General features: G+C 35.6%; 2 pseudogenes; both read right to left on the bottom strand.

Annotated features, from left to right (window-relative positions):
- Positions 1-6,712: 6,712 nt before the first annotated feature.
- LOC133552162 (U2 spliceosomal RNA) lies at positions 6,713-6,874 on the bottom strand (annotated as a pseudogene).
- Positions 6,875-9,213: 2,339 nt separating this feature from the next.
- LOC133550458 (neural cell adhesion molecule 1-like) overlaps positions 9,214-27,958 on the bottom strand; it is a 662,135-nt pseudogene continuing 643,390 nt past the window's right edge.

Here is a 27,958-nt window from a genome sequence, read left to right on the forward strand (position 1 = left end):
CGGTGGTTGGGGACCACTGAACTATATGACTTGCCTGAGAAGCTGGACCAAAAAAAAAAAAAAAAATACCACTCCATTCCTATCAGTGACTGAGCAGGAAGGGGCTTGGCATTAATTCATTGCCATTTTTGCAAGCATGTTGCTATTGTCAGAGAATGGGATAAGTGGGAATAATGGAACATAAATGACAAAGTTGACATTGTTTATTTGAATAGCTCGGTCGGTAGAGTATTCCAGGTTCGATCCCCGCTTCCGCCAGCCTAGTCACTGCCGTTGTGTCCTTGGGCAAGACGCTTAAACCCACCCTCTCCCAGTGCCACCCACACTGTTTTAAATGAAACACAGATATTGGGTTTCACTATGTAAAGCGCTTTGAGTCACTAGAGAAAAAGCGCTATATAAATATAATTCACTTTTTTATTGTTAGTTTGTAGAAAACTTATTAGCTATTTAGGAATAAATAAAGTAGTACAAGGGTTATGTTAATGTAAAAAAAAAAGAAGATAAATAAATGGAACAAAAAAAGTAGCGTTATAATGTAGTATTTGTCAACCACGCTGGTCGCTTTATCTGTTTGTAGGATCAGTGGTGGACCAGGCAGGACCACACTGGACCATTGTTTGGGTGCGCGGGGGCGGGAGGGAGGGTCCGAGGGTCTAATCTAGCGTGTGCAGAGGTGGAGGGTTGGCGGCAAATAAGGACGAGAGGAAGACGCGGCAAACGGAAAATCTGACGAGCTGCACTTTTGCAACAATCAAGTATTAATGACTATTTCATATGCTTTTTATTTGCATGTTAAAATGAGGAGGCTGCCCGGTGGTGCGTTCAGGCTCCTAAACGACTCACTCTGTCAGAGTGAGTTTGTGACGAACCCCAAAATGCAGAGAAGGCTGCAGGCATTGAGTAAGAAAACATTATTTAATTTAAACACTAAAACAAGAACAAACAAAAGGGTACTAACAAAAGGCGCAGAACAAACTTGGCTATGAACAAAAACACTTACTGTGACACGAAGGAACTATGGCATGAGCAGAGTGAACAGAAGTAGACACAGCTACAACGATAACTAATAATGACATTGACAGGTCGTAGTGACAATAATCCAGCCTCAGACTAGAGGACAAAACAGGTTCAAATAGCAGCGGGGCTGATTGACACCAGGTGTGGCCAGGTGCCAATCAGCCACAGCTGAGGGGAGACAGCGCTCAGGGAGAAAAACAGGAAATAACCAAAATAAAAGCGCTGACAGGAAACAAAGACGCAATGGAAAAACTAAAACCTAACCAAACTGTCAGGGATGAACCTGACACATCCTGCTTTAAATACTTGCGCCGTGGCTTATTCCATCTATTAAGGAGCCTCGATTGACTATTTTTCATAATGACTAGAAATGTGTGTGGATGCTGAAATACTTCTAGCAGTTAGCCCGCTCCCCAGATACCGTGAGGTAACAACAACAAAAAAAACAGGACTATTAGGTAGGTGCCTGTAAAATGAAGTGAATTATATTTTGTATAGCGCTTTTCTCTAGTGACTCAAAGCGCTTTACATAGTGAAACCCAATATCTAAGTTACATTTAAACCAGTGTGGGTGGCACTGGGAGCAGGTGGGGAAAGTGTCTTGCTCAAGGACACAACGGCAGTGACTAAAAGCGGGGCTCGAACCTGGAACCCTCAAGTTGCTGGCACCAACCGAGCCATACCGCCCCAAACGCGCTACAAAAATGGTGCAAAATGTTTTCAATCTGAGTGTTGTACCGGAAAAAAAATTGCGAGAGAGGCTGGCGTGATGATGTCGACATGCTAAAGTTAGCATGTGTCAAGTACCACAATATATGACTCTGAGGTGTGTACATGTAAAATGATTGAAAAAAAGTAAATACAATTTAATAGTAAGCATGTGTTGAGTACCAAAACATGGCTGAGGTGTATACATGCAAAATTAGCCATAAAAGCTAGCATGCTAATTATAGCGTGCGAAGAGTTAGCACACGTCAAGCGCAAAAATATCTGGCTGAGCTGTACACCTGCAAAGTTAGTTAAAACTGCTTTCTGTTAGCATGTGTAAAGTGCTAAAATGTCTGCCTGGCAATCCCGTTTTATTTATACAGTTAGCATGTATCAAGTAAGAAAATATATGACTCTAAGGGTATATATGTAAGAATTAAAAAAAAAAGCTAACATGCTAATGTTAGCATTTTAACAATAAGCCTGTGTCAAGTACCAAAACATGTCCGAGGTGTATACATGCTAAACTATCCATAAAAGCTAGCATGCTAATTATAGCATGCTAACAGTTAGCACACGTCAAGCGCAAAAATATCTGGCTGAGGTGAACACCTGCGGAGTTAGCCAAAAAGGCTTTCTGTTAGCATGTTTACACGCTAATGTTTGCATGTGTAAAGTGCTAAAATATCTGCCTATTAATCAAATGTTATTCATACAACTCAACATGCTAAGTTTAACAGGATAACAGTTAGCATGTATCAAGTGCCAAAATATATGACTCTAAGGGTGAATAGGGAAAAAAGAAGTAAAAAAGCTAACATGCTAATGTTAGCATTTTAACACTAAGCCTGTGTCAAGTACCAAAACATGGCTGAGGTTGTACACATGCAAAATTAGCCATAAAAGCTAGCATGCTAACAGTTTGTACACGTCAAGCGCAAAAATATCTGGCTGAAGTGTGCACCTGCGGAGTTAGCCAAAAATGCTTTCTGTTAGCATGTTTACACGATAATGTTTGCACGTGTAAAGTGCTAAAATATCTGCCTGTTAATCAAATTTTATTTATACAACTCAACATGCTAAATTGAACAGGAAAACAGTTAACGTGTATCAAGTGCCAAAATATATGACTCTAAGAGTGGATACGGGGAAAAAAAAGAAGTAAAAAAAGCTAACATGCTAATGTTAGCATTTTAACACTAAGCCTGTGTCGAGTACCAAAACATGGCTGAGGATGTACACGTGCAAAATTGGCCATAAAAGCTAGCATGCTAATTATAGGATGCTAACAGTTAGGACACGAAAAGCGCAAAAATATCTGGCTGAGGTGTGCACCTGCAGAGTAAGCCAAAAATGCTTTCTGTTAGCATGTTTACACGCTAATGTTTGCATGTGTAAAATGCTAAAATATCTGCCTATCAATCACATTGTATTTATACAACATGTAAATTTAACAGGATAACAGTTAGCATGTATCAAGTACCAAAATATATGCCTCTAAGGGTGTATATGTAAAACAAAAAATGTAAAAAAGCTAACATGCTAATGTTAGCATTTTAACACTAAGCCAGTGTCAAAAGCACCAAAACATGGCAGAGGTTGTACACATGCAAAATTGGCCATAAAAGCTAGCATGCTAAAATTAGCATGTTCACACGCTAATGTTAGCATGTGTCAAGTGCTAAAATATCTGCCTAGCAACAAATTTGTATTTATATAACTCTTAATCTCGAGTGCCTCAAAGGACTACACAAACTCTACACCCCCGGCAACATGTATACCTTGAAAATTACCTATATGTGGAAAAAAAATCTAAAAAAGCTAACATGCTAATGTTAGCATTTTAACACTAAGCATGTGTCAAGTACCAGAATTCGACTGAGGTTTATGCTTGCAAAATTAGCCATTAAAGCCGAACGGGACAAGCGGTAGAAAAATGGATGGATGGATGCTAATGTTAGCATGCTAACTGTTAACACACAGAAAGTGCAAAAATATCTGACTGAAGTGTATAGGTAGCAAAGGTAGCTACAAATGCTGGCATGCTATTGTTAGCATGTTTACACGCTAACGTTAGCATATGTCAAGTGCAAAATAATCTGTCCATCAAATTTTATTTATGCAACTTTTAAAGGCCTACTGAAGGGAGATTTTCTTATTCAAACGGGGATAACAGGTCCATTCTATGTGTCATACTTGATCATTTTGCGATATTAACATATTTTTGCTGAAAGGATCTAGTAGAGCACATCGACGATAAAGTTTGCAACTTTTGGTGGCTAACAAAAAAGCCTTGCCTGTACCGGAAGTAGCAAACGATGTGCGCGTGACGTCACGGGTTGTGGAGCTCCTCCTCCTCGCATTATTTTATGTTGGTTGCTACAGTATTTAACAATGTCTGTCAATTAATTTTATCCGGCCCGTCACATCATTTAATTTGGCCCGTCACCTCATTTTATTTGGCCCTCTACATCGTTTTTGTTTTTTTATTTGGTCCACCACGTGATTTAAATTGGCCTGTCGCATCATTTTATGTGGCTTGACACGGTATTTAACATTGTCAATTAATTTTATCTGGCCCGTCACGTCATTTAATTTGGCCCGCTACAGCGTTTTTGTTTTTATCCTCACATTGTTTACAATCATAGCCACCAGCAGCAAGAGCGATTCGGACCGAAAAGGCGACGATTTCCCCATTAATTTGAGCGAAGATGAAAGATTCGTGGATGAGGAAAGTTAGAGTAAAGCACTAGAAAAAAATAAAAATAAAAAAAATAAATAACTAAAAACGGCGACGACATTGGGAGCGATTCAGATGTTATTAGACCCATTTACTAGGATAATTCTGGAAAATCCCTTATCAGCTTATTGTGTTACTAGTGTTTTAGTGAGATTAAATAGTCATACCTGAAAGTCGGAAGGCTGCGGTGACGGCCAGTGTCTCTGATGGAAGCCATATGGACGAGCCAAGAAAGTCACAGCTGCCTTTTTGACAAACTCCGCTCAAGTCTCCGGTAAGAGCCGACTTAATACCACTATTGTCTCATCCAAAAACTTGCCGGTTGACATGTGGTAGAGAAATATGTTCGCTTGACCGCTCTGTTCCATATCAAAGCTTCACAACAAACAAAGAAACACCGGCTGTGTTTTGGTTGCTAAAGGCAGCTGCAATCCACCGCTTTCCACCAACAGCATTCTTCTTTAAAGTCTCCATTATTAATTGAACAAATTGCAAAAGATTGAGCAACACAGATGTCCAAAATACTGTGTAATTATCCGATTAAAGCAGACGACTTTTAGCCGTGAGTGGTCCTGGGCTAAAATGTCCGCTCCAACGTTTTCAAGAAGAAACTCCGCGGTAAATTAAAAAATTGCAATTTAGTAAACTAAAAAGGCCGTATTGGCATGTGTTGCAATGTTAATATTTCATCATTGATATATAAACTATCAGACTGCGTGGTCGGTAGTAGTGGGTTTCAGTAGGCCTTTAACCTTCGTCTTGTGTTAGGGTCGGCACCGACCCGTTTTAGTTTTTAAATGCATAAAAGAACCACATAAATTAATTTTTATGCATCAAGGCTTTTTGACTTTGTCAGGAACCTCTATTTCAACAAAATAAAACTTGTTTTTTTTGTTTCACTAAATTATAAAATGCTCTGGTTGAAATTATGACATTGGTGTTGTTAGGATCGGTTTCGACCCAGTTATAAAAAATAAGACTATAAAGCACTAAGTAGAGCCAAAACTGAACACACTGACGGCCAACTCCTCTCCCAATCATGTGAGCTTTAGTGGATCCTCATTTTACCTTGTTATCCAGTACAAAAACAAACAAAATTTATGTGGTTCTTTTATGCATTTAAAAACTAAAATGTCCAGACATTTGAGGTCAATTCAGTATAGAGTTGTTACTATGTTAAAATTATTAAAATGAAAAAATAAATAAAACAAATTTATTTAAGAGATGTGTTCTAATACCCCGCAGTAATGGTCAGGTAACGCAACAACCTTTTTTTTATTTATACGATTCTCTTGAGGTTCGTTTGACCACTTTTTTCAATTCAAATCGAGGGGTATACTGACAAAAAAAAAGGCCCAATGGCCCACACCAAAAATATTCAAACCAATATTTTCATGGATAAGGAAACCTAACGAGGTAACCAAGAGATGAGAAACAAATTGGATGATAGATAATTGTTTTTAGTGTATTTTACAGCTGATTTAAGACATGGGTCAAAACCGACCCGTTAACATAAGAGATGGTAACAGAAAGCTAACACAAGAGGAAGGTTAAGCCTCGAGTGCCTCAAAGGACTTCACAAACTCACACAACTACAGATACTGTCGAAAATATCCAAAAAGGCTAGCATGCTGATGTCAACATGCTAAAGTTAACCGGCTAACAGTTAGCATGTAGCGAGTACCAAAATATATGACTCCAAAATTATATGTAAAAAAGCTAACATGTTAATGTTAGCTTTTCAACAGTAAGCTTGTGTCAAGTACCAACATTTACCTGAGTGAGCATGTCAACAACAATATATCACTCAGAAATATAAAAGATAAAAAGACCAAGTTGAAATAACACTAAAGTATAAAAAGGAAGCTACCTGACGAGCAGAGACCAGCGTCACGTTCTCCTAGACGGACTTAGCCTGCCCCCCTGTGGCCACATTGGGAAATGACACTTGTGTTTGTTTTGGTTTTTAAACACACGCACACAAACGCACGCACGCGCACACACGGAGGGAATCCACTACTCATGAAATGAAACAAATATAAAGTATTTTGTATAATTGTAGTTATTTTGTGGCGATGACGTCATGGTCTATGTGAAAATGTGACATGGCTGTCCTTTGTTTTCATTCAGGCAAGACTGGATATGTGCTACCGTCTGCTGGTTAATATGCGCTATTGCACCAAATATACATATATATATATATATATATATATATATATATATATATATATATATATATATATATATATATATATATATATATATATATATATATATATATATATAATAGTTCCTATTCCATCTCCCTGTTTCAACAATCATTTTAATACATGGTCCCCTGATAAGGGACGCATCAGATAAGAACAGATACTACACTTGATCTTAGCCAAAAGGCCAAGAAGCAATACATATACATATGTACATATATTAGCATTAGTACATATATATATATATATATATATATATATATATAAATATATCTATATATATATATAAGTGTGTGTGTGTGTATATATTCAGTACATGTGTATATGTAAATATACTTTCTACATGTTTGTGTTCTAATATATACAGTATACTATATGTACATATATTAGTATTAGTACAGTATGTATATATATATGTATACATATACATATATAGTGTGTGTGTGTAAATCTCTCTATACTGTACGTATCATATGTATATACTGCATATATAATCATTGCTATTTTCAAATGTTATTTTTTTGCATTGAACGCTCTTTTTTTTTTTTTTAAAAACTGTTTTCCGTCACAAAACAAAAAAATTATATACATTATTTAAGCACCACCAAAAAAAAAAGTCAGCATCCATCCATCCATTCATCCATCCATCCATTTCCTACCTCTTATTCGCTTTGGGGTCAGGGGGGGGCGGAAGTCGGGGTAAACCCTGGACAAGTCGCCATCTCATCGCAGGGCCAACACGGACAGACGGACAACATTCACACTCACATTCTTGCCAATCAACCTATCCCCAGGTGCATGTCTTTGGAATATATATATATATATATATATATATATATATATATATATATATATAAATATAAAATGTTGGACTTTTTAAGATTCCCAAAAACATTTGAAAGAAGAACAGAAGCAACACGTGTACATAAATAAATCTAACTCGGCACAAAAATAAATTAAACTCTACATATATTAATGTTGTTTTTTTCAAATATGTTATTTTTTGCAATGAAACAAATATTTAAAAAAAACTATATATATATATATATATCAATCAATCAATCAATGTTTACTTATATAGCCCTAAATCACTAGTGTCTCAAAGGGCTGCACAAACCACTACGACATCCTCGGTAGGCCCACATAAGGGCAAGGAAAACTCACACCCAGTGGGACATCGGTGACAATGATGACTATGAGAACCTTGGAGAGGAGGAAAGCAATGGATGTCGAGCGGGTCTAACATGATACTGTGAAAGTTCAATCTATAATGGATCCAACATAGTCGCGGGAGTCCAGTCCAAAGCGGCTCCAACACAGCAGCGAGAGTCCCGTTCACAGCGGAGCCAGCAGGAAAACATCCCAAGCGGAGGCGGACATCTCCACAAGGGAGAGTGGGACATAGGAGAAAAAGAAAAGAAACGGCAGATCAACTGGTCTAAAAAGGGAGTCTATTTAAAGGCTAGAGTATACAAATGCGTTTTAAGGTGAGACTTAAATGCTTCTACTGAGGTGGCATCTCGAACTGTTACCGGGAGGGCATTCCAGAGTACTGGAGCCCGAAATGAAAAAGCTCTATAGCCCGCAGACTTTTTTTGGGCTTTGGGAATCACTATTAAGCCGGAGTCCTTTGAACGCAGATTTCTTGCCGGGACATATGGTACAATACAATCGGCAAGATAGGATGGAGTATTTTATACGTAAGTAGTAAAACCTTAAAGTCACATCTTAAGTGCACAGGAAGCCAGTGCAGGTGAGCCAGTATAGGCCAAATATGATCAATCTTTCGTGTTCTTGTCAAAAGTCTAGCAGCCGCATTTTGTACCAAATGTAATCTTTTAATGCTAGACATGGGGGGACATATATGAAATTGATGCAACCCGAAAAATATAAAAAAAAATACTGCCACAGTATTTGTATTATTAAATTAATTTTAGGTGGAAAAATCAAAAAAATCAATAAAAACAATCATCGCTTAATAAACAAGAAAAAACGCTAAGCATACATTATTTTGTTTAACGGATTGTATGTATTACAACACAAACATGTATACAGTATGTTTCTCATACACACATATACGTATACTGTATACACACACACACCTATATATGGCATATCTTTTGAAACACACACACACACACACACACATACACACACACACACACACACACACATACGCACGCACACACACTCACACGCGCATATATAAATACATACACTGTAACATATATGCAGAATATACATATTCATACATATACTGTATATGCATATACATAACAAAAACATGTATACAGTAGACATACGTTTATATACAGATATACATACATATATATATATACATACTGTATATATACACACGTACATATACACACTCACCTTTGTATACACACACATAATATATACTGTGTGTGTGTATGTATATATATATATATATATATATATATATATATATATATATATATATATATATATATACACACATATTGTTCTTAGTCGTCACAAAACTTTTTATTTTAACACAAACATTGGCCATCAACATTTCTCCCATTTTTATGCATGTTTTATTCATTTATTTTTTTATTTCAAGGACATTTCAGAGCTTTGTGAAGCAAAACACACTCGGGAGACAAAAGACACAAGACTTGGAGAGAGAGATAGAAACAAACAATTGCCTTATGAAGCAAACATGACTTAAATGATTGCTTTCATATGTTTTGCATGTGACAAATGCAGCAAAGAGAAGACCTGAGCAAACGTAGCAATGAGTCTCTTGGTCCTGTTCAGAGTGAAAAGTCAAGAAACCGTCTTTTTATTGAAGGGATAACAAGAACCACAATCCAACATTACAATCCAACATCAAAAGGCGGACAAATAGTGTCGTATTTGTTTGTGAAGGCTGTGAATTTACATAAAAATAAATTTTTGTATTGGTGAAAGTGCCATTGATTGTTTCGGCCCTGCTAAAAAAAATAACGATAAAGTCCTGTTTTATATTTTAAAAAGTCGGAATATTACCTGATAAAAATGCATTTGGGGCAAAAATGAAGTTGTGACATTCCGAGAAAAAAAATCAGATTTTTATGTGAAAAGTCATAATATATGAGAAATAATCCCATTTTACTGAAAACAGTCGCAATGTTACGACACTTTTAATTAAGAGAAAAAAAGTTTGGACGTTGCTGGAATTAAGTAATGTTTTACGAAAAAAAAAGAAGTACTAATATCCCAAAGAGTAATATATTTTCAGGAAAAAAGTCATAACGTTGTGAGAAAAAAAGTCATACATTTTTGAGAAAAAGTCGCCATGTTATGAGACTAAATTTGTAATCAAATGTGAAGTTCCTCAAACATTGTCGTAATGTTACAAATTATTTTTACGACAAAAAGATCACGTTCTATTTAAAAAATTTGGAATATTACCTGACAAAAAACGCATTTGTGGCGAAAACAAAGTTGTGACGTTCCGAAAATTAAATAATAGTTTATGTCACAAAAAAAAAAATCTGATTTTTACGAGAAAAGTCATAATATATGAGAAATTAATCCCATTTTAACAGAAACAGTCGCAATGTTACAACACTTATAATTAATAGAAAATAAAGTTTTGACATTGTTGGAATGAAGTAATGTTTACAAAAAAAGTCATAATATCACAAAAAGTAATTTCCAAGAAAAAAGTCAAAAATGTCATACATGTAACAGGATGTAAAGTTTCTAAAATGTAGTCGTATTTTGGGGGAAAAAAGTCGTAATGTTAAATAATATTTTGTGTGACAAAAAAAAAATCATAATTTTATGAGAAAAGTCATAATAAATGAGAAATAAATCCCATTTTACCAGAAACAATCGCAATTTTACGACACTTATAATTAAGAGAAAAAAAGTTTGGACGTTGCTGGAATGAAGTAATGTTTTAGGAAAAAAAAAGTGATAATATCACAAAAAGTCATATATTTTCAAGAAAAAAGTCGTAACGTTGCTAGAAAAAAGTCGTACATTTATGAGAAGAAGTCGCCATGTTATGAGACTAAATTTGTAATTGGATGTAAAGTTCCCCAAACGTAGTCGTATTTTGGGGGGAAAAAAGTCATAATGTTACAATTTATTTTTACTGGAAGAAAATCCCGTTCTATTTTAAAAAGTCGGAGTATCACCTGACTGAAAAAATGCATTTGGGGGGAAACAAAGTTGTGACATTTCGTGGACAAAGTAATATTTATTATTATTATAGTAAAAAAGTTTTGACATTGTTGGATTGAAGTAATGTTTTACGAAAAAAATAGTCATGATGTCATAAAAAGTAATACATTTCCAAGAAAAAAGTCGTAACGTTGGGAGAAAAATGTCATACATGTATGAGAAAAAGTTGCCATGTTATGAGACTAAACTTGCAATAGGATGTAAAGTTCCTCATATGTAGTCGTATTTTGGGGGAAAAAAGTCGTAATGTTACTATTTATTTTTACGGGAAAACGATCACGTTCTATTTTAAAAAGTCAGAATATCACCTGACAAAAAACAAATTCGAAACGAAGTTGTGACGTTCCGAGAATAAAATGATATTTTATGTCACAAAAAAAATCGGACTATTACGAGAAAAGTCATAACATATGAGAAATAAATCCCATTTTATCAGAAACAGTCGTAATATCACGACACTTATAGGTAATATAATTCTTTTTTTGACATTGTTGGATTGAAGTCATGTTTTACGAAAAAAAAGTTATAATATCACAAAAAGTAATTTATTTCCCCAAAAATTCGTAATGTTGCTAGAAAAAATGTCCTACATTTATGAAAAAATAGTCGCCATGTTAAAAAACTAAACTGATAATAGCATGTAAAGGTCGTCAAAGGTAGTCGTTATTCGGGGAAAAAAGTCGTAACGTTACAATGTATTTTTACGAGAAAAAGATCACGTTCTATTTTAAAAAGTCGGAATATCACCTGAAAAAAAACACATTTGGGGAGGAAACAAAGTTGAAACGTTCCGAAAATAAAATGATATTTTAAGTCAGAAAAAAAAAATCAGATTTTTACGAGGAAAGTCATAATATATGACAAATAAATCCCATTTTACCAGAAACAGTCGTAATATTACGACACTTAAGTAATTGAAAAACAGTTTTGACATTGTTGGATTAGAGTAATGTTTTACGAAAAAAATCTCATATCACAAAAGTAAATTATTTCCAAGAAAAATGTCATAATGTTGCGAGAAAAATGTCGTAAATTTATAGGAAAAAGTCGCCATGTTATGAGACTAAACTTGTAATAGGATGTAAAGTTCGTCAAAGGTAGTCTTTATTTGGTGTTGAAAAAAGTCGTAACGTTACAATGTATTTTTCCGAGAAAAAGATCCTGTTCTATTTTAAAAAGTCGGAATATCACCTGACAAAACACGCATTTGGGGGGCAAACAAAACGTTTCGAGAATAAAGTAATATTTTATGTTTAAAAAAAACATCAGATCTTTACGAGAAAAGCCATAATATATGAGAAATAAATCCTGTTTTAACAGAAACAGTCGTAATATTACGACACATAATTAATAGAAAAATGTTTTGACATTGTTTGATTGAAGTATTTTTTTACAAAAAAAAAAGTCATAATATCACAAAAAGTCATATATTTCCAAGAAAAAAGTTGCGATAAAAATGTCATACATTCATGAAAAAAAGTTGCCATGTTATGAGACTAAACTTTTAATAGTTCCTCAAACAGTCATATATTGAATGGAAACAACTCATAATGTTAGGATTTATTTTTACGAGAAAAAGACGTGTTACAAAAATAACCTTAGAAGTGAAAAAGTCCTAATTTTCGACAAATGTATTTTTCAAAAGAAATAAATCGCAACTTATCGAGACTTAAGTTGTAACGTTACGCCAGCAAATATTAAAGTCGTAACAATATGAAACAAGGTCGCTTGTCATGAGGAAAAACAATATATTTTTGTCACGAGAAAAAGATATAATCAGGATTTATTTTTACGAGAAAAAGACTTGTTACAAAAATAACGTTACAAGTGAAAAAGTCCTAATTTTCAACAAATGTATTTTTCAAAAGAAATAAGTCGCAACTTATCGAGACTTAAGTTGTAACGTTACGCCAGAAAATATTAAAATCGTAACAATACGAAACAAGGTCGCTTGTCATGAGGAAAAACAATAACATTTATGTCGCGAGAAAAAGATATAATTAGGATTTATTTTTACGAGAAAAAGACGTGTTACAAAAATAACCTTACAAGTGAAAAAGTCCTAATTTTCGACAAATGTATTTTTCAAAAGAAATAAGTCGCAACTTGTCGAGACTTAAGTTGCAACGTTACGCCAGAAAATATTAAAGTCGTAACAATATGAAACAAGGACGCTTGTCATGAGGAAAAACAATAATATTCATGTCGCGAGAAAAAGATATAATCAGGATTTATTTTTACGAGAAAAAGACGTGTTACAAAAATAACGTTACAAGTGAAAAAGTCCTAATTTTCGACAAATGTATTTTTCAAAAGAAATAATTTGCAACTTATCGAGACTTAAATTGTAACGTTAGGCCAGAAAATTTAAAAATCGTAACAATGAGAAACAAGGTCGCTTGTCATGAGGAAAAACAATAACATTTATGTCGCGAGAAAAAGATATAGTCAAGCAGATGCAACGCGGGTAAATGTTTTAAGCTCGCAATATTTTCGTGAATTTCTGTAGAATGATTATTCGCAAAATTACAACTTTTCAGCAACAAGGTTATGACTTTATTTCTATGACGCATATTACTTTTTATGGTTATGCCAGCTGATACTTGTTATGTCCATGACTGTACAAGTAAGTGCACTGATAACGGATGGATGGAAGTCACAACAATAAGATCCACATTGTCATAGCAACGAAGCAGGAACCCATCACATATACAGGATGCATCTATTCGGAATATTTCGTAGTGCCAACAAAACTCTGCCATTAAATAAAAACAAAAAAACAGCGGAATAAAATGTTTTTCTTCGTCAACAAAGGCACAGCGTCTTTTCCGTTTGCATTTGGCGAGTGTATTGTTCGGCTACTACGGCAAACAAGCTCATTTCTCGGACTGCGGAGAGGAATAAAAACGTGACACACCGACGGCGACATTTACAGCGGACTAGCTCGCCGTCTACGTACTTTTTACAAATGTTTACAAGGCCAAATTTTTGCTGTGTTTGTTAGACTTAGATAAACTTTAATGATCCACAAGGGAAATTGTTCAACACAGTAGCTCAGTTACAATGATGTTGGGACATTTGCGATAATTCGTACAAGCTGTTCACGATCTTTTTAGCGCAATCCAATGCGTTAAAATGACAAGGAAACTTTTTTTCGGGGACCGATTTGCAAATTCTGTGTCATCCTGACCTTACAGTACCGACGTATTGATAAAACATATTCAAGCCGCGGCAGACATGTTACGTTACCAAATCCACTTCTGTTAGTTTTCATGGCATGTAACGTAAAATTTTTCACGCCATGCAATACAGTTTTTAACGATGTTCCCTTGCTATAGCATGTTTCGTATTTTTTTTTTTTTTTATTGTAATATTTTGCATATTGTCGGAGAAATCAAAGAAAAACTTTTCTTTACAAAATTTAAGATAGATGGTTATTATTTTTTTTAGCATTAGCATTAGCTTTTTCAGTTTAGTTCTTGATTCTCAAACGAAAATCTTGTGCGGGATCAAAGTTAAAAAGTCGCAAAACTGCGTGAAAATATATATTTTTTGTCAACGCATCTGCCCACAGCACTAACAATACAATAAATATCGCGTCATCGCAGGCACAGAATTAAAGGAAAACACGAAAAACAAAAATAAAAAGTTAGATTTTCCCATGTCCCGAAAAGTTGAATGAGATAGCCCAAGGCCAAGGCAACGAATACACGTGATCGGAAATTTTACGACGGGTGTTGCTAGCAAATGTTTGCCATCCCGCGAAGGTCAAACACGAAGTTTCACTACTAACTGTTTTCGCTTTAAGTACGAACTGGTCCAGTCATGCTAGCGCAATTTTCGGTCAATGTTGTTCGACAAGTTATTGAAGATTAAAACTGTAACACAAGTAATGTGAGAATTAAAACATTTTTTTAACCGTAGGTGACCGAGTTGTACCCAAAAATTTCATCATATTTTAGAATAAAATATAATCATACTTTGTCAGAATTCTTCTTTATAATAACATTACAATAAGAAGTCAATGACAGCAACATGTACAGAAATACAGTAACTTCGCAAAGAACACCAACAACAAAAACAGGCATGCTAACGCCCTAATGACTAAATCGGCCAATGAACATATTTAAAAAATAAAATAAAAATAGCTAAGAAGGCAATAATATCTGCACATGAGTTCATTTAAACAACAAAGGGAAACGAGAGCCACAATCCGTTATTACGACGAAAATCGCAAAAGATCGCATCAAAAAGTGTGGCGTTTTTACACAAAGGCAGTTATCTGTGAAGTAAAGCTATGGACCAAGAGCAGAAAATTATATAAAATCTATTTCGTACTGGTGAGAAGTGCCAGGAAACCCAAGGGCCATGCCGAATAAAAAAGCAACGAGAACACAGTTTTAATACCGGTGTAAAAAAAAAAGATCGAATGTTACTAGGTAAAAGTTAATGTTACGAGAATGACATAGTTAGGTAAAAACGTTTCAAGATTCAAGTTAAAATATTACAAAATATCGTAATTTTACGAAAATAAAGATGTAATCTTACAGTGTCACGGGAAAAAAATCTGAATGTTACAAGCAAGAAGTTGTATTTTTTACTAGCAGAAATTTGACATGGCTGAAGTTGTGATTTTATGACTTTTCCCTCACGAAATCTTACGAGAAATGAGTTGTGGCGTAACAAAAGTAAAGTTGGCATTTTGTCAGAGAAACAATTAAAATGGTGATATTGTGAATAACAGTCAATTACTTTTGATATTCATGAACTACTAACTTCAAATATCACTAGACAATTGTTACGAAAACAAAGAACATTACCAAAAAAACAACGCTCAATAACATTTATGCTAGCATAAATTTGTGAAATTTACTTTTTTGAAATTTACATTTACCGAGCTTTACATAAAATTCTGATTTAATTCATGTGATTTAAACAAACTTAATTTTTTATTTTTTTCAAAGTTCACTTTTTTAAAATATCATTATTCTTTTAATTATGTTTTGTTTTATTCTGCTGCTTGTATGGCTTTAATTTGTTTAATCGTCGCAGTGCTTTTTTTCTTGGTTGAAAAAATTAGTGATAATAAATGAAGAAATACGTTTTTTAAAAACTTGCTATAATATTATGGTATTTTGGGAACATTTTACCTTTTTCCGCTGCGATATCGCAAATTTGTACATGTAAAACAACGTGTTTAGTAATGTAAAATCCTGACAATAGTACAATATAATGCTTTTATTCTAGTGTGAAAACGACTTTCGTAAAAATCGTAATTTTTTTAAACTGTAACCATATGTGGTTATTGCAATAAAAATATTACACGATTTAAGTTAAAACATTATAAAATGTCGTATTTTTGCAAAAATAAAGATGTAATCTTAAAAGTTACAGAAAAAAATCTGAATTTTACAAGCAAGAAGTCGTATTTTTATGACCAGAAATTTGCCAAAGCTAAAGTTGTGATATAATGACTTTTCCCTCGTAAGATCTTTCGAGAAATGAGTTGTAGTGTAACAAAAGTAAAGTCCTTTATTCTGGTGTAGGTACGACTTTCATAAAGTTTGTGATTTAAGTCAAACTGTAACCTTATTTCGTTATTGCCCTAAAAATATTACACGATTTAAGTTAAAATATTACAAAATGTCGTAATTTTACAAAAATAAAGATGTAATTTTACAGTGTTACGGAGAAAAAATCTGAATGTTACAAGCAAGAAGTCGTATTTTTATGACCAGAAATTTGCCAAAGCTAAAGTTGTGATATTTTGACTTTTCCCTTGTAAGAGCTTACGAGAAATGAGTTGTAGTGTAACAAAAGTAAAATCCTTTATTCTGGTTTAAGTACGACTTTCGTAGGGTTCGTAATTTTTGCCAAACTGTAACCTTATTTCGTTATTGCCCTAAAAATGTTACACAAATGAAGTAAAGATATTACAAAATGTCATAATTTTATGAAAATAAAGATCTAATCTTCCAGTGTTACGGAAAAAAAATCAGAATGTTACAAGCAAGAAGTCGTATCTTTATGACCAGAAATTTGCCAAAGCTAAAGTTGTGATAGTTTTACTTTTCCCTCATAAGATCTTACGAGAAATGAGTTGTAGTGTAACAAAAGTAAAGTCCTTTATTCTGGTGTAAGTACGACTTTCATAAAAATTTAGATTTTTGTGACACTGTAACCTCATGTCATTATAGCCCAAAAAATATTACACAAATGAAGTTAAAATATTACAAAATGTCGTATTTTTACGAAAATAAAGCTGTATCTTCCAGTGTTACGAAGAAAAAATCAGAATGTTACAAGCAAGAAGTCTTATTTTTATGACCAGAAATTTGCCAAAGCTAAAGTTGTGACATTAATGACTTTTCCTCATAAGATCTTACGAGAAATGAGTTGTAGTGTAACAAAAGTAAAATCCTTTATTCTGGTGTAAGTACAACTTTCGTGAAGTTCGTAATTTTTGTTAAACTGTAACCTTATTTCCTTATTGCCCTAAAATGTTACATGATTTAAGTTAAAACATTACAAAATGTCGTAATTTTACGAAAATAAAGATGTAATCTTCCAGTGTTCCGGAAAAAAAATCAGAATGTTACAAGCAAGAAGTCGTATTTTTACGACCAGAAATTTGCCAAAGCTAAAGTTGTGACATTAAAGACTTTTCCCTCGTAAGATTTTACGAGAAATTAGTTTTAGTGTAACAAAAGTAAAAGTCCTTAATTCTGCTGTAAGTACGACTTTTGTAAAGTTCATAATTTTTGGTCAAACTGTAACCTTATTTCGTTATTGCTCTAAAAATATTAAACGATTTAAGTTAAAACATTACAAAATGTCCTAATTTTACGAAAATAAAGATGTAATCTTCCAGTGTTACGGAAAAAAAATCTTAACGTTACAAGCAAGAAGTCGTATTTTTACGACCAGAAATTTGCCAAAGCTAAAGTTGTGATGTTATTACTTTTCCTTCGTAAGAGCTTACAAGAAATTAATTGTATTGTAACAAAAGTAAAGTTGTCATTTTGCCAGAGATAACCTTAAATTAGGGAAAAGCTTGCTCGCGAGTTAACTTCTTTTGATATTCATGAACGAATAATTTCAAAAAATTGTTACGAAAACAAAGAAAATTCCTACGCAAACAACGCTCGTTAACATTTATGCTTGCATTACTTAACCTATATTTACCGTTATTTGCAAAACAATCTGATTCAAGTCATGTGATTTAAACCAACATCATTTTTTTCAACATGACCTACATTTTTTTTTTAAGTTAACTTTTTTGTCAGCTCGAATAGACATTTTTGCATAATTAATATTTTTGGGAACATTTGACCTTTTTTCCTCAATTTTGTTCACGTAAAACTATGTGTTTATCAATGTAAAATCCTGAAAACAGTACAATATCACGCCGTTATTCTGGTGTAAAATACAACTTTTGCAAAGTTCGTAATTTTCTAACCTTATGTCGTCATTGCCCTCAAAATACGATTTCATTCTGTACTCACCGCGTTAACGATGTCAAATTATGGAGTTATTTTCGTAGAAATACAACTACCACGCCGGTAACAATACGATTTATATTCCCAACTTTTCTCTGCTTCCTTTCTCCTTCCTTTTAGCATAATTATTATTTTTGGGAACACTTGACCTTTATTCCGCTGCGCTATCGCAAATTTGTTTACATAAAAACGACGTGTTTATCAATGTAAAATCCTGACGACAGTACAATATCACGCCGTTATTCTGGTGTAAAATACGACTTTTGTGAAGTTCGTAATTTTCTAACCTAATGTCGTCATTGCTCTAAAAATATGATTTCAGTCTCGTACAGACCACGTTAACAATGTTAAATTAGGGCGTTATTCTCGTAGAAACACAACAATCATGCCGGTAACAATACGACTTATATTCCGAACTTTTCTCTGCTTCCTTTCTGTTTCCTTTTAGCATAATTATTATTTTTGGGAACACTTGACCTTTATTCCGCTGCGATATCGCAAATTTTTTTACGTAAAAACAATGTGTTTATCAATGTAAAATCCTGACAACAGTACAATATCACGCCGTTATTCTGGTGTAAAATACGACTTTTGTGACGTTCGTAATTTTCTAACCTTATGTCGTCATTGCCCTCAAAATACGATTTCATTCTTGTACTCACCGCGTTAACCATGTCAAATTACGGCGTTATTCTCGAGGAAACACAACTATCACGCCGGTAACAACACCATTTGTATTCCGAACTTTTTTCTGCTTCCTTTTAGCATAATTATTATTTTTGGGAACACTTGACCTTTATTCCGCTGCAAAATCGCTAATTTGTTTACATAAAAACGACGTGTTTATCAAAGTAAAATGCTGACGACAGTATAATATCACGCCGTTATTCTGGTGTAAAATATGACTTTTGTGAAGTTCGTAATTTTCAAACCTTATGTCATCATTGCCCTAAAAATACCATTTCATTCTCGTACTCACCGCGTTAACGATGTCAAATTACGGCGTTTTTCTCGTAGGAACACAACTATCACGCCGGTAACACCACGACTTATATTCCGAACTTTTCTCTGCTTCCTTTCAGCTTCCTTTTAGCATAATTAGTATTTTTGGGAATACTTTACCTTTATTCCGCTGCGATATCGCAAATTTGTTCACGTAAAGACAACGTGTTTATCAATGTAAAATCCTGACAACAGTACAATATAACGCCGTTATTCTGGTGTAACATACGACTTTTGTGAAGTTCGTAATTTTCTAACCTTATGTCGTCTTTGCCCTAAAAATACGATTTCATTCTCGTACTCACCGCGTTAACCATGTCAAATTACGGCGTTTTTCTCGTAGGAAGACAACTATAACGCCGGTAACAACACGATTTATATTCCGAACTTTTCTCTGCTTTCTTTCTGCTTCCTTTTAGCATAATTATTATTTTTGGGAATACTTTACCTTTATTCCGCTGCGATATCGCAAATTTGTTCACGTAAAGACAACGTGTTTATCAATGTAAAATCCTGACAACAGTACAATATCACGCCGTTATTCTGGTGTAACATACGACTTTTGTGAAGTTCGTAATTTTCTAACCTTATGTCGTCATTGCCCTAAAAATACGATTTCATTCTTGTACTCACCGCGTTAACCATGTCAAATTACGGCGTTATTCTCGAAGAAACACAACTATCACGCCGGTAACAACACGACTTGTATTCCAAACTGTTCTCTGCTTCCTTTTGGCATAATTATTATTTTTGGGAACACTTGACCTTTATTCCCCTGCAAAATCGCTAATTTGTTTACATAAAAAAGACGTGTTTATCAATGTAAAATGCTGACGACAGTATAATATCACGCCGTTATTCTGGTGTAAAATACGACTTTTGTGAAGTTCGTAATTTTCCAACCTTATGTCGTCATTGCCCTAAAAATACCATTTCATTCTCGTACTCACCGCGTTAACGATGTCAAATTACGGCGTTTTTCTCGTAGGAACACAACTATAACGCCGGTAACAACACGATTTATATTCCGAACTTTTCTCTGCTTTCTTTCTGCTTCCTTTTAGCATAATTATTATTTTTGGGAATACTTTACCTTTATTCCGCTGCGATATCGCAAATTTGTTCACGTAAAGACAACGTGTTTATCAATGTAAAATCCTGACAACAGTACAATATCACGCCGTTATTCTGGTGTAACATACGACTTTTGTGAAGTTCGTAATTTTCTAACCTCATGTCGTCATTGCCCTAAAAATACGATTTCATTCTCGTACTCACTGCGTAAACGATGTCAAATGACGGCGTTTTTCTCGCAGAAACACAACTATCACGCCGGTAACAACACGACTTGTATTCCGAACTTTTCTCTGCTTCCTTTTAGCATAATTATTATTTTTGGGAACACTTGACCTTTATTCCCCTGCAAAATCGCTAATTTGTTTACATAAAAACGACGTGTTTATCAATGTAAAATCCTGACGACAGTACAACATCACGCCGTTATTCTGGTGTAAAATACGACTTTTGTGAAGTTCGTAATTTTCAAACCTTATGTCGTCATTGCCCTAAAAATACGATTTCATTCTCGTACTCACCGCGTTAACGATGTCAAATTATGGAGTTATTCTCGTAGAAATACAACTATCACGCCGGTAACAACACGACTTATATTCCGAACTTTTCTCTGCTTCCTTTCTGTTTCCCTTTAGCATAATTATTATTTTTGGGAATACTTGACCTTTATTCCGCTGCGATATCGCAAATTTTTTTACGTAAAAACAATGTGTTTATCAATGTAAAATCCTGACAACAGTACAATATCACGCCGTTATTCTGGTGTAACATACGACTTTTGTGAAGTTCGTAATTTTCTAACCTTATGTCGTCATTGCCCTAAAAATACGATTTCATTCTTGTACTCACTGCGTAAACGATGTCAAATTACGGCGTTTTTCTCGTAGAAACACAACTATCACGCCGGTAACAACACGACTTGTATTCCGAACTTTTCTCTGCTTCCTTCCCGCGTGGCCCCTGGCATGTTTCGGCGCACGAGTGGAGTCGTGTGTATCGGAAAGATAACTAAGGCATGTGCATGAAAGTCTTTTTGTACATTTGCTGGTCAGAAGACACATTTTTCTTTCTTTTTGTTTTCCCAGGGAATGGTGGTGTTTTTTTTTTTGCTGTTTTTTTTTTTGACGTGCGAAATCGTGTTAAGGTTTCAGTGACTGTGACCCTTGAACCCACCATCCCTCCCCACCCCCCCATTGTAACCAACCCGAACCCCGACCTTTTCCTTTTCCTTGAGGTGATTACGCTTTGCTCTCGTTCCCGTTGGTCTGGGGCGCCTCGTTGGGGACCGTCTTCACCTCGGCCGTGGCGTTGTTGGCCTCGGTCTTGATGTCCGCCGCCGTCTTCACGTCCTCCTTCGTCTTCCCGCTGCCAGGACGGAACACAGGGACAGGTTCTGTTAGTCGTTTGGGAGGATCCCTTTCAAAGGGGCTGAAAACACGATAATTTTCTCGTCTTCTTTTGAAAGTAAATTTCACACATAACACGATCACGCCTCCGATCCTGAGGACACGCAATGGCATCGTCAGAATGTCACCCAGACGCCTTCCAGCGACAATGGGCGGAGAGCCCTGGGTTGGAAAATGAGACGGTGGACAAAAAAAGGACGGAGAAGACAAGAGAGGAGCCGACCTACACAAACTACAACACGCCAGGGAGAGAGGATTGCGAGCGGGGCTGGACGGACACAAAAGGAGGACACTTGAACGCCGCTGTGGTCGCCTCTAAAAATAACAGCGCACGACGGAGGATTAAAAAGGAGGGGGAGAAAAAAAATGAGGTCGGCGGGTAATAAACCGACTAAAAATATCTTCAAAGGGATATTTGGCGTCTAAAAATATGTTCATTTAACGGCAATTAAAGCCTGAGTTATGGCCTCATTATGAGGTTATTTCATAAGCTGGACTCCAGGATCTACAAATTCAACCGAAAGCGTGTCAAGAATAACTAACGGTCAAAACATATATATAGTATTTTCCGGACCGTAGGGCGCACCGGATCGGGTCTAGTCAGGAGTCATATTATTATTGTTTTTTTTTCTAAATGTAAAACACTTCCTTGTGGTCTGCATAACATGTAATGGTGGTTCTTTGGTCAAAATGTTGCATAGATGATGTTTTACAGATCATTGACAGTCGCTTCCGGATCCGTGGGATTTTGTGGGCGGTCTTATTTACGTGGCTCACCTTCGGTTGTAGCGGTGTAGCGTGCAAGGACGGGGGTGTCAAAAGATGGAGTTAACTGTTTTAATGACATTCAGACTTTACTTCAATCAATAAGGGAGCAGCGTCCCTTCATCTAGAAACAACAACGGCAGAAATGTGTCCTGTGAAAAACTGTCCGATTGGAACTCTCCAATAACTAAAGTTCTTTGGGTAAATAATGTCAACTCACTACACCGGTATGTTTTAGCGCTTTCATGGCCAGTTTACTGACAGATATAAGTAAGAACTTTACACTACTTTATATTACAAACTGTAGAAATGGCAACTGCTGCTGCCCACTGTTCCCCTCACTTCCCACGGGGTGATCAAGGGGGTGGGTCAAATGCAGAGGACGCATTTCACCACACCTAGTGTATGTGTGACAATCATTGGTACTTTAACTTTAACTTTAACAGCGGAGGATGAATGTCCTATAACAAGAAGATAGGGAAAATGAAGTAGCTTATCGGCTACGGTGTCCCCACGGACTACAAAGGCGGACACACGCAATTTTTCAAGATTTATGCAGATTCCAAATACAGATCAGCAGGTACCAGAAGGTAAGAAAAGTTGCCTTTGCATAATATTTGGAAACGAAACAGCAGATAATATGTCTTACCTTATACACACACCATAATATTACTTGTATGTTTAATGCGCCGACAATCCATCAAGCGGTGTGGCTTTATAGCTTACCAAAGTCGTACTAAAACATTTTGATAGATTTTTCAGCGCTGTGTGTAATGTTCTATATTTTCAATGAAACATATGAAATGTTGGTGTTGTTTACTTGACTCATATTGCCATCATATCGCAGTCTACATGTGTCTCTTATTTTTGACTGCCATCTACTGGTCACACTTATCATTACACCATTTACCAAATAAAATTGCTTCAAGGTCGGTAAGCACACCCAGAATTATTCCGCACCGTGTTACGAGGGGCACTGTCGATTTTTGGGAAAATGAAAGGATTTTAAGTCCGCCTTAAAGTCCGGAAAATACGGTACACAAAAAGGACAAAACACAAGATTAAGTGCTCGGCAACTTTCTGAATCCTAAATCCTAACGTTACGAAAGAGACGTCTTACTGTACGTTTACAACAACAATGTTTCGATGATTACAATACAAGTTGTATTTTTCCACAAAAAAGTCGTAAGACTTGTAACAGTACAACTTTAGCCTTTTACGTCGTAAAAAGACAGTATGACGTATTTTACGTAAACATCCCGGTTTGTTTTTCGTAACGTCGTAAAAGCTTCGACTTTTGAAGGCAGACAATCGAGAATAGACACAAAAGTTGACAACAAGCAGTGTGAATGTGAGCTGGCGAGTCAGCGAGTGGAAGCAGGAGCTGGTTACTTGATGACACAAACACATGGGGGTGGAGTTAGTGGAGGGGTGGAGTTAGTGGATGGCTGAATTGATGACGCTTGTACACTGCTAGCATCCCCAGCGCTCAGACATCAATGCCTCAAAAGTACTCCTAAAGAAACATTTCCCCCAAAAAAGTGTTACAGAATTATATAAAATAGCACAACTAAAAAAAATGGTGTTAGCCTTGTCAACAGAAATTAAGTTTCGGTAACATTTCGAAGCGTAAGATACCTCGGAATTCCACTCAATTAACTATCAACCCCATTTTATTACTATATATATATATATATATATATATATGTATATATAAATATATACATATGTATATTTTTACTAATAACAGTGGGTTTTTGTATAAAATCTGACCAAAGTCAGTAACAATGCTAAAGCTAGCTATGGACGGCCTGAATTTAGAGGTGGGGTTAACTTTATTTTTAAAGTGTGTAAGGTGTATTATTATTTTTTTGCGGAATTATCGTTGTACTAATCATATCACGCTAGTCATTGTAAATCTGACAAAAATTTTCGTGATGAATGGCGACCAAAAAAAGATCCGAAAATAAGCTTATGACTCCCTGAATTTCAACGTTTAAATTGTTATTTTATTTTTTATGCTATTTTTTCTTAATACCAGTTAAAATATGTCACTTTCATTTTTTTTTTTACAAAGCAATACATTTTCGTGAGAAGCAAAAAAAGTAAGCTAAAAGCTAGCTCCCCGAATTTCGATGTTGAATCCAAACCAGCGATTCTCAAATTTTAGAGCGTTGGCTCCATCTAGTGGTACGCCAAAGAATCACTTCATTAAATTATGTAATGTCGTGCGTCACCATTATGTGCCCTATTTTGAGTATATCAGTGTTTTTTCCTGTGTGTCGTGTTTTACTTCCTGTCCTCTGCTTTTATTTTGGTGGGATTGCTGGTAGCTGTGCGACTGGGAAAGCACAGCTACGTCCACCAAAATAAAAGCACAAGACAGGAACTAAAACACTACACACAGGAACAATACTAACATACTCTGGTGTACTTAAATAATTCGATTCATTATTTAGTATACAGTGTTTAATCGTCCTATATTCAAACACAGTGTTACTGTTCAAACTGCGTGTAATGTTACATTGGGCCTAACTACTAAATACACTTGCTAAATCAAACCACCGGCTTGTTTTTGATGAATACTTAGACCTACTACGCGACTGTATCTCAATGCTGGTTCCTATGGCGGTGCTTGGAAAGTCAAGTGTTATCTGAGGTTGTACTTTGGTGGAAAAAAAGTTAAAAGAACTATTATGACGTATTAGTTTACAAAATTTGACTTCTTTTTACTGATTACTTTCGTTTTTTCTCCAAAAAACTGTAAGCTAGATTCTCGGGCGAAACAAAAAAAATGGAAGGTACAGTCGCCTGGAATTTTATGCTTAGGTTAGAGCAGGCGATGTCATGATCCGTGGTCTGAATTATGTTTTTGTTATTTTTTTTTTGTTAGTTTTGGACTCTTTTAGTTCCTGTTTACGCTCCCTTGTTTAGTTACCATGGCGACTCATTAGTTTCATTGTTTCTTAAAATCCTGCATCCTGTGTTCAGGGTCCTGTTTCTGGCCAGAGTGTACTGTCACGGCCAGAACAGTGAAGTGAAGTGAATTATATTTATATAGCGCTTTTCTCTAGTGACTCAAAGCGCTTTACATAGTGAAACCCAATATCTAAGTTACATTTAAACCAGTGTGGATGGCACTGGGAGCAGGTGGGTAAAGTGTCTTGCCCAAGGACACAACGGCAGTGACTAGGATGGCGGAAGCGGGAATCGAACCTGGAACTCTCAAGTTGCTGGCATGGCCACTCTGCCAACCGAGCAATGCCGCTCCAGGACTGAACACAGGATTTTCAGAAACAGATATCTATTTGGACGACGGAAGGGGATGCGTGTCCGAACAACCAGCGGCAGGTGAAACTAATGAGTCGCCATGGTAACTAAACAAGGGAGCGTAAACAGGAACTAAAAGAGTCCAAAACTACCAAAAAAATAACAAAAAACATTATCCAGACCACAGATCACGACAGAGTTTGCTCAGTATAAAAATGAGCTATACATTTTTCAATCAATCAATCACTGTTTATTTATATAGACCTAAATCACAAGTGTCTCAAAGGGCTGCACAAGCCACAACGACATCCGCGGTTCAGATTTTTTTTTTTTACAGCAAATTACTGTAAATGGAAAAACATTACTATAATTTTTTTAGTTTTTTTTTTACAGTAAAATATATTGTAATTTTTACAGTGTACAATTTGATGGATTTCAAATTGCAAGGAAAAACTCAACCCAGTGGGAGGTCGGTGACAGTGACTATGAGGCAATATAAAATTAACATTAGAGCTTGCCCGCCGGTATTATACCCAATTTTCCTGGGAGACTCCCAAATTTTAGTGCCCCTCCCGAAAATCTCCCGGGGCAACCATTCTCCCGAATTTCTCCCGATTTCCACCCGGACAACAATATTGGGGGTGTGCCTTTAGCGCCCTCTACAACCTGTCGTCACGTCCGCTTTTCCTCCATACAAACAGCGTGCCGGCCCAGTCACATAATATATGCAGCTTTTACACACGTAAGTGAATGCAAGGCATACTTGGTCAACAGCCATACAGGTCACACTGAGGGTGGCTGTATAAACAACTTTTAACACTGTTACAAATATGCGCCACACTGTGAACCCACAACAAATAAGAATGACAAACACATTTCGGGAGAACGTCCGCACCGCAACACAACATCAATCAATCAATGATTATTTATATAGCCTTAAATCACTCGTGTCTCAAAGGGCTGCACAAACTACAACGACACACAAAGCCCACATAAGGGCAAGGAAAACTCACACCCAGTGGGTCGTCGGTGACAATGATGACTATGAGAAACCTTGGAGAGGACCGCATATGTGGGCAACCCCTCCCTCTAACATAAAAACAACAGAACAAACACCCAGAACCCCTTGCAGCACTAACTATTTCGGGACCACCAAACCCAAACGTTAGTGTTGATACTGTATTTACCCCAGAAGGCTGCAAATAGGAAAGAGGCATTTTTAAAAAAAAATTCTATTTAATATACCATTGATGTTTTTACGTTTTTTGAAAGTTGATTTTGCACTATTAAGTCATATAAGCGTTGCTTGTTCCATTTTCAGTGTTAAACCAAATCAGTGTAGCAAACTGAGCAATAATTAACGATTTATTCGTGCACTTTCTCTTGCGACTCCACGGCTTGAATGTTTGATTCATTCTTTATTATTTTATTTTCAAATGTATTATTCGCCCGTGGAAAAAAGTTTATTTCGATATTTACCTCAAAAGGCTGCAAATGGAAAAGAGGCATTCAATTTTAGGGACAAGCGGTTGAAAATGGATGGATGCCATAGATATTTTTTAGATATTAATTATTATTATTTTGGAACTCGATTTTGCATGTCACTATTAAAGTTACATAAGCATTGCTTGTTCAATATTCAAGGCAAAACTTGTTTGGGTCCCTATTACAGTTTGTAAAAGGTTAATTTGTTCAACCTAGTTTTAAATTTTGGCCCACTCTGTATTTGAGTTTGACACCCTTGTTGTAGATGATGCACTAAAAAATATAAATAAATACATAATGGTAGTACATCATTCGGGGGAAATGAGCAAACTACATAAATATCATAATGTAATTCGTTTTTAATGTTATTTTTTTATCTTTATAGATTGAAAATGAACACCAATGAGTTGACTGATGAGTATTATTACACAATGTATCCCGGAAATATAAATAATGACAAATAAAGGTAGAATACTATTAACCGCAACATGTAAGTGTAAAAAAAACACAACCCCAACAACATTATCCATCCATCCATTTTCTACCGCTTATTCCCTTTTTGGGGTCGCGGGGGGCGCTGGC

The sequence above is a fragment of the Nerophis ophidion genome, linkage group LG04 (assembly GCF_033978795.1).
Source record: "Nerophis ophidion isolate RoL-2023_Sa linkage group LG04, RoL_Noph_v1.0, whole genome shotgun sequence".
NCBI classification, from domain to species: domain Eukaryota; kingdom Metazoa; phylum Chordata; class Actinopteri; order Syngnathiformes; family Syngnathidae; genus Nerophis; species Nerophis ophidion.